Source organism: Crocodylus siamensis, chromosome 6 (assembly GCF_052110815.1).
Source record: "Crocodylus siamensis isolate JL-2025a chromosome 6, ASM5211081v1, whole genome shotgun sequence".
Lineage (NCBI taxonomy): Eukaryota > Metazoa > Chordata > Crocodylia > Crocodylidae > Crocodylus > Crocodylus siamensis.
The window spans coordinates 13,409,024-13,417,053 of record NC_143400.1 but is presented as its reverse complement, the minus strand read 5'-3'; the positions used below and the strand labels follow the sequence as shown (position 1 = coordinate 13,417,053).

At 55.1% G+C, this 8,030-nt stretch overlaps 1 protein-coding gene across 8 annotated transcripts in view; it reads left to right on the top strand.

Annotated features, from left to right (window-relative positions):
• Window positions 1–270: 270 nt before the first annotated feature.
• MEF2D (myocyte enhancer factor 2D) overlaps window positions 271–8,030 on the top strand; it is a 115,572-nt gene continuing 107,812 nt past the window's right edge. For 2 of the 8 annotated variants that reach the window (XM_090052872.1, XM_090052875.1), the window contains exon 1: window positions 276–381. The gene's annotated coding sequence lies outside the window, so the exon portion shown is untranslated. Of the gene's footprint in view, window positions 382–8,030 lie in introns of all 8 variants that reach the window. The other 6 variants (XM_090052874.1, XM_090052870.1, XM_090052873.1 and 3 more) reach the window with 4 other exon arrangements.

The following is an 8,030-nucleotide window of genomic DNA, read 5'->3' as shown; positions in this document are numbered from 1 at the left end:
GGCGTCCTGCCCTCGTCACCCCAGGGTGGGGGGGGGGTCCCTGCCCCCTCAGCTCTAACCATTAGTCCCTCTCCCAGCCCGGGAGAGAGCTCAGGTGTCCTCCCCCAGCTCTAACCACTAGCCCCTCCCACCCCCTAGAGGGCACCCAGCCCCCCCGAGCCCCCCCGCCCGGCGGCGGAAGGATCTGGGCCTCGCCGCACCGAGCTGGGGGCGGGGGTGGGGTGGCCCGCGGTCCCGCCCCCGCGCCCCGCCCCGCCATTGGTCGGCGGCGCCGCCCGTCAGCGCGGAGGCTGCGCCCGGCGCTACGTTGTGTCTGTGCCCGGCGGAGTTACAGTGGAGCGGCGGGAGGAAGCGGGGCCGGGACCCCAAGGCCGGGCGGAGGTGAGGGGCTGCGCGGGGCGGGGGGATGGGGGTGTAGGGGGGCATGGTGGGGGTTGCTCCCTCTCCAAAACAAGCCAAGATGGTGCAGAGGTGAAGGCAGCTGGGGGGGGGGGGCAGGCCTGGGGCCATGGGGTGGGGGCAAGACAAATAGTGGGGGGGGGAGGCACAGGGTCCTGCCACCCCCAGCCACAAGCTGCCGGTAGGGGCAAAACTATGGTGGAAGGCAAGGTGGGGAGGGTGTTTGGGGGAGCGGGGGTCCGGGGGGGAGCCGCCGGAGGCGCTCCAGGGTGCTCACCCGTGTTGTTCGCCTGTTGTTTGGTGGAGGGCGGTTGTTGTCGTGGGGGGGTTGGTTGACAGCTGAGGTTGTTGCTGAGGGTGACAGGAGGCACTTTGGAGGCTGACATTTAACTGCAGGCTCCAAAATGGTGCAGAGGTGAAGGAGGATCCGTCCTGGGGGGGAGAGTGGCCTCCGACGGTTGGCGGGAGAGGAAAAGGGGTGCTGGGTACCCTGGAGCTGGGCCCGGCTTGCTGCAGCTGTTTCTAGGGGCGGCTCCGGGGAAAGGCATGGGGGGGTGGCTTCGTGGGGGTGCGGTGGAGCAGCCCCGGGCACGAGGGTCTGGGCTGGGCCGGCAGGGTCCCCCCATGTGTTGGGAAGAGCCATGCCCGGTATGTGGGGCACGGGGCGGGGGCCGAGGGGGCCAGCGTTTGATTGGCAACAGCAGCTTTTCGGAGGGCCGGTGGTAAATAGGGTCCAGGCACTTCAATGCCTTGGCCGCCTGCCTGCGCGGGGAACTGACAGCTGCGATTGTTTGTTCCTCTCTGGTGGAAATGTCGCTGAAGGCTGGTGGTTGGTGGGGGGGGAAGGAGACACTTCTGCTTGACAGCAGCTGGGTGACGATGGTGCCCGACTGAAGGGCATGGACCCCCAAGGGTGTGGGGGCTGCAGCCACTGTCCGTGGGTCCGTGTCGGGGTGCAGGCGAGCATGGGGTTATGGCATCTGCCTGGCGAGGAGACAGAAGGTGTTTTTGTGCATCTGGGAGGGTGCAGCCCCATCACAGGTGGTAGGAAAGGGGGATCTGGAAGGGAATCAGTGCTTGGCTCTTTATCCACAATGCAGGAGAACTCCAATAGCTTGCCCCTAGCTTGCAGGTCTTTCTTCTTGCACACCTGTGTGCACACACACACTTGTCCTTTCTGTGTCCCACATGGCGCTGAGAAAAGCCTGTGGTCGACTGCAAGATGCTGTTTACTTTCTGCCCTCTGTCCAGCTGTCACACAGCTGTCATGAGGGGCTGTGGTAGTCTGTTCTCCCCTCTGCCTGTTGGGTCAGTTGTGCAGGGTGAGGGGCACGGGTTGCTGGCAGCCAGCAGAGGAAAAGCCCTTTAAAAGCCGCCAGTTTTTCATTAGATAGTTCCTAATTTCTGAGCACCTCCTGCTCCAGCATGGCGAGGCCTGGTCTGCCCACCCAGACCTTGTCCTGGCATAAAGCCGTCATCCAGGGGTATGAGTCTCGTTCAGATGATTTTTTGCACTAATGTTGAAAATCAATTTATTCCCCTGTCTGCCTGGGGACAGTGGCCAGCACGTTTCTGCGGCACTGGGTCCACACGAGGTGGAGTCGTACCCCTTTTGCCATACTGGGATAGCTAATGAGCTGCTGCTTGGTAAGGTGTAGACCAGTCCGTAACCTGTTTCTTCTCTCTCCAGGCACTGGAGCTGGCGGTTCTCTCTTTGGCCTGTGCTTGGCGCAGGGCTTGGGGCCTCTGTTCTGCACAGCGCTTTGCTCTGAGCACAGTAGAAGAGGGGGTAGAGGAGATACTCCTTTGCTGTGGTTGTCTGGTACATTTGGGCTGGTGGGCATGGCCGCAGGAAGGCAGGAGGGGTTGATACCCTTGGTGAACAAGTGAAAGCTGCCCCAGGGTAGGGTTCAGAGCCGGGCCAAGGACTCGCAGGGTTGTCTTCAGGGATCAGCCATCACTCCAGCACAAGCTTTCTGCTCCTCTTTGCTTGAGTTCCCACAGTTGCTTTGTGAGGACCTAGCAGTGTGAGCCCCCAGGGAGAGCGCTCATGCTGCCCCTGCCACTGCCCTGCAGAATGAGCTCAGGCAAGTCACTTTGCTGCTTCCTGCCTCCATTTCCCACTCAAAGCAATACAGTGGGGTAATGGGCACTGACCTGCTCAAGGGCTGGCAAGCAAAGGAGCCGTATGAGAGCCAGGGACTTTATTGCCCTTTATTAAGTGAGTGAAGCCAAGGTAGGAGACGGTCTCAGAAGTGCCATAAATGGATGCTATTCAGTGTCCCAGTGAATTGGGCGGGGCAGGGGGGGTACCCATGGGGTCCTTTTTTGCAACTCTAGTAGCATAAAGGAGTCTTGATGTGTAAGGTCTGTTGCTGCTGGAGCAAGGGGAAGACCCCTTAATGGGATGAGGGTGAGGCCTGGAGTCTCAGGTGATCCTCTCTGTAATATGACAACTTACATATCGGTTCTTTTCTTGTGCTGCGGCAGCTTGAGTCATCTGCACAGGTCACCTGCTGTCTGGACACAATCCATAGAGGTGCAAGATTAAGGCCCTCCATGGGCATTTGGGAGATTTGGAGCGATACCTGCCTCTGCCACAGACTCCCCGAATGGCCTTGGTTGCCTCACTTAGGTTTGCTCTGAACTGCAGAGGACTACCAGTATAACTTGTGGTTAGGAGTAGGGGGTGGTTTTTGCTAGCAGTAGAAGCTTCAGTGGGGATGGTGGGATAGCAGTCTGACTATCACAAGAGGTGCTAGCTGGGTCACTCAACGTATAAACGGTGCTACCACCAAATCCATGTCTCATGGGGTTCGCTGAAGTGGTACATCTCATGGCTTTGTATGCATGATAGGAGTCCTGAGTTGGTTTAATACATGGGTATTCTACTGGTAACATGCACCTAAGGTGGACCTGGGGTTTGCTTCCCAGCATGGGCTAAGCTCCATTGAGATAAACCCTTTTAGACCATCCCAGCCACATCCACACTGAATAGTCCTTTGTGTTAGTCCTAACATCACTCATTGTGGGGGAGGAGGGAGGAACTGGGCACATGTAAAAAGATCTGAATGAATCCCATCTTGCTTTTAACAAGAGGTCATTGGAAAAAGTTCTAGTTTCTTTTCCTAGGTGTGCCCCTCTCTTAAATTAAGGGAAGAATCTTTAAAGTGAAAATCAGTATACTCCTGGGTCAGCTTCTGTTGGCTTGGACTGGGCCCCAGGACACCTGGGTTCTTCTCGTCGTGGCTCTGCGGTAGACCTGGCACGTGATCCTTGGCCATGTCAGTTTATACCAGGAGGATGGAAAGCATCTGGACAGTTGGCCACAGCTAATCACAGCCAAGGGTTGTCTCTGGGCAGGTGCTTTGGGTGTAGGCTCAGGTCCTGGCGCTGTCAGCGGAGTGCGTTACTCTCCGGGCATGTGAATCCCTGGTTTCTGGCCGGGGCTGCATCTCTGCTAGGGAGGAAGGAGGTGAAGTCTGAGCAAAGATGAGGCCTTTTGTGGCTTCCTCAGGCGCTACCAGGTTGAGGTAGAGACTACAGTAGAGCCAAGGGGTTTTCGCAGGAGTAAGTAGGTCAAGGGGACGACATGCTGCCTCATCCTTCGGATTTCGCCTCCCATGTCTGTCATGGGAGCTTCTTAGTGAGATTGGGTCTCGCAGACCTACCCCAAATTCCAGCTCTGTCAGTTCAGAGACCAGCCAGGTGACATCAGAGCGATTTCAGAGGCTTCGGGCATTGCCCAGCCCTTGCCTTGGCTGGAGCCTTTGGGCACTGTGGCTACTCCAATCCTCCTAAGCTAGGCAGGGCTGAAGGCATGGATATGGATTTGATGCTGGCTCTGGTACTTGCTTTGGATTGTTTTGTTTTGTTTTTTTCAAGCAATTACAAAAGGGTTTTTAAACAGGCTAATCTTCTCCACATTTGTTCATGATTGGGAGACCCCTCAGCCCCCTTCTTAAGCACGTTTGAGCTGTGGTTTGCTGTGTTCCTGGTAAGATGGATCTGCCAGTTGCTGTCTGTCATCTTTCAGCGGACCAGCCCTCCCAGTGCTGTTGATGCCAATCCTCTGCTCCAGCCTCAAAGGCTCCATCTTCCCTTTGCATTTCTCTAGGTTTGCAGCTTTTGTTCTTTGGGTTTCTTCCCTCCCCTTTGCACAGTGGAAAAAGTTTCTGCAAAGAGTCCTGAGAAATATGTTCCAGTCTCTTGATTCTGGGGGTTGGGCCAGGGCTAAACGTTGTAGAGAGGGGCATGTAGGATGCAAGGGGATGATCTGTCTCCCATCTGGTTTGAACTGGGAAGTTTTAATTACTGGCCAGATTTGCCCAGATTCCCACCATTCCCTGCCAGGTATCCCATAATGCTCATTGGAAGAGGCGCAACATGGCGGTTTGGCTTTTACATGGCGCCGGGCACCGTGGCGTCTAGCTGAACTGCACCGCAAATAGCAATCGGTCCATAATCCTTTGCAGTGATTTCCCACAGGGCTGTGCATCTGGAGGGCGGTGGGAGGCTTACCTCCCCGCCTCCCTCCTTCCCCCCACCCCGCGCTGCTCCTGTAGCTGGTACAGCCGGTGGCGGGGGGAGAGTGCCACCCGCCCACGCAGGCAACCGAGGTGTGAAGGTATGGTGCTGACGGAGGCGTGTTGGGGGTGCTGTGCTAGCAGGCGTTTGCTGTGGGGAAGCATCTAATGCTAGGGACATTCCCCACAGCTCCAGCTTGCGTTGGGGAAATGGGTCAGGTCTAGGAAGGACTTGGGGGCTGGCAGTAGTGGGTTTCGGCATCCTAGCCAAAGCATCCTGGCCTGAACTTTGCAGGAACCTGAATCCCAGAGGTGCTGCAGTTTGTGGTGTGAAGGTTTCCTGTGCTGTGTGCTCAGGAGAGGGCAGGGTCCTGGTCAGGATCCAGAAATTGGGTGTTCTCTGACTGCTGTCCTCTGGAGGGATGATGTGGTATGCATTCTCAGAGCATGCCGATGGGCATCAGGCTCTGTGCACAATGCAGTAGCAGCCTGGTTTGCAAGGCAAGTGCTGTACAAAGCAGTGGGGAGACATATTCTGTCCATGAACGGGTGGGGAAACCAAAGGCGGCGGTGGGATGAACGGCAGAACAACCTGTGCCTCTGGCTTGGGAAGAGCAGGTCATCCGCATCCCCATGACAATCATTGGGGTGATCTTGCACCATGTCGCTGCTCCAGGTCTGGGAAACCTGGGAGCTGGAGTTAACACAGGCTGCTGGGCTTAGCTTTGTTCCCTAGTTGGTGGAAGCTGGTAAAAGCCCATTGACCTGTGTCGTCGTCACTGCTGATTTACACCCTCAGGAGAGCTGTCTGCTCCAGGACCAGGTGAAGTACGAGGAGACAATCCACTGTCAAAGCCTGCAGTTCTCGGGGCTTTCTCAGGGCTGTGGGCCACAAATCCTGCTTGTTCCCTGGAAAGGGTGTGAGACAAGCTGCATCTTGCTTTGTGGTCTAGGGAGGATTAATCCACAATCTTAGTAGCTCACAGGAGATATTGCGATTGCTGATTGTGTTGTCGTGGCATGGAGGAAACTGAGCCGTGGCCCTAGGCCCTCCTTGTGTTAGGGACTGTACAAACCCAGAGGGCTCCCTGCCCTCCTGGGATAAGTCGTGGGCGGCTACGATGGCTTTAACGCATCAGCTGAAGGTGTCGGGGCCAGTGTAGAAAATAGCACAGGATGGAACTTTTTATAGTGCTGACGCTTCGCAGGTGAGGCCTTGATCTTAGCCAAGAGCCTCTGGGTGCAGAGTCCAGGACTCCTGGGTTCCTGGATGTGCACTCTTAACCCCTGGACCTGGCCCCCTTTCCAGAGCTGGGTAATTAGGCAGGCGTTCCCACTGGAAAGGAGGCTGGTGTGGCTCCCGGCATGCGATGGTCGTGAAAGCTGCCTCAACACACCTACCGGTCAACGTGACAGGGCTGTAATTTAACTTGTCTCCAAGCCGCTTATTACATGCAGATCCGCGACAACGCCCCTGAACGCAGAAACCGGCTTCTTGTCTGAGTCGCAGCCCTGGGGTTAGCAAGGAAACTGGCTCTGGCTCTTCAGGAAAGCCTCACGGGCTTGTTCTGCCCCTGGCTGATGCTGCAGGAGGAGGTTACTCCAGTTCTCACCCTAGTGTCGGGGCCCTTATGTGGGGCTTGCATGCAGTGAGTGTTAAGACTCCCTTCCTTGGGACTTGTCCCTGCCTTCTGATGGTCACAATCTCTTTGGTGCTTTCGATTCCACAATTGGGTCCTTGTTTTAGGTTTTCCAAGGGAGCTACGGTCATTATACTGGAGAGTTCTCACCTTGAAACACTTGCGGTGTAACTAGGCCAAGCCAACAAGGATGATTAGTCTTGTTCAGAGATGTGACCAAGGTTGACCAGAGAGTTGGTGGCAGAGCCAGCGAGCTATTAAACCTAGGTTTTGGTGTGCTAGTTTTCACTACAAGGTCAACCTGCTGTTGAGCTGCAATTATGACATGAGCTGCATTTATGCCATACACTGAGGCCTTCCAAACTCTCTGCTTGTGAGCAAGTGTTTAGTTTTGGCAGAAATATGCACAGTGGTGGCTTGGTTGAAGGATTCTGTGTAGGGCAAGGCAATGTAAGTCTCTAAAAGATGTATTACATACTGCTGTCACAGAGATGCTTTCTGGAGGTCTGGCATTGGGGAGAGATGTCTGGGAGAGGAAATTGTCCGTATGACGTTTGTGACCACCTCTGCCCTAAGACTGGCTGCCTCTCTGTTAATAAAACAAGTGAGGCTGGGAATAGATCCAGGCTCCTCAATCTGGAAACTGATGTGAGGCAGTCATCAGGAGAGCAATGCTAGTATTGGAAAGGGACACCAGCATTGGAAGAAGGGCTTGCCACATTTCAGGAGCACAGGCCCTCTGATAAAAGGCATGCTGGGGTTAGAGACTGGCCTGCACACTGGGAGGCAGATGCTTGAGAGACGATAGGTTTCAAGAGGAGGAGGTGGTGATGATGTTCCCAGCCGTACGTGTAGATCCAGGCCTATATTGTTGTACGCTGACCTTGGTGAATCACTCGCTAGAGAAATGAGACAGTAAGTTCCTTGTAGGAGAATAAGGCTTTCTCAAGATCCTTGCTCTGCTCGTAGTCCTGGCAAAAGGAGAAGGTGGCAGCCAGCTCATTGCCCTGCCAGGGGCAACAGTCTTGCAGGGCACTCCAAGCTTGACCGCTGCCTTTTTGCTCCAGATCTGTTCCACGAGCATTTTCTCATATAAAACGTGCCCCAGAATATAATATGCTTTTCTAATTTTTTTGAGAGGAAGAAAAAAAAGACCTTTCCTTGTAAGAAGTAACTGAGTAGCAGCAGCAGGGAGCCCAGCCGTCACTCTCTTCTGCTCCCGGTGGGTCTCTTTTGCCTCTAAATGGCAGACCCTGCTCTTGCTGTATTTCTTGCATATAATGTGCATGGCAATTCCTGGCTGCTATTTTATGGGGGGAGGAGGCAGGGCATGTTGTATGCTGGAGAATACAGTCATTTTGATCACAGGAAATTGGATAAGGTCAGCATGTTCCCAAGCTCTGGTGCATGGCATTGAAGGTGTTTGGAGATCTCCTGGTCCAGCCTGAATCTCATCCCAGCTAGC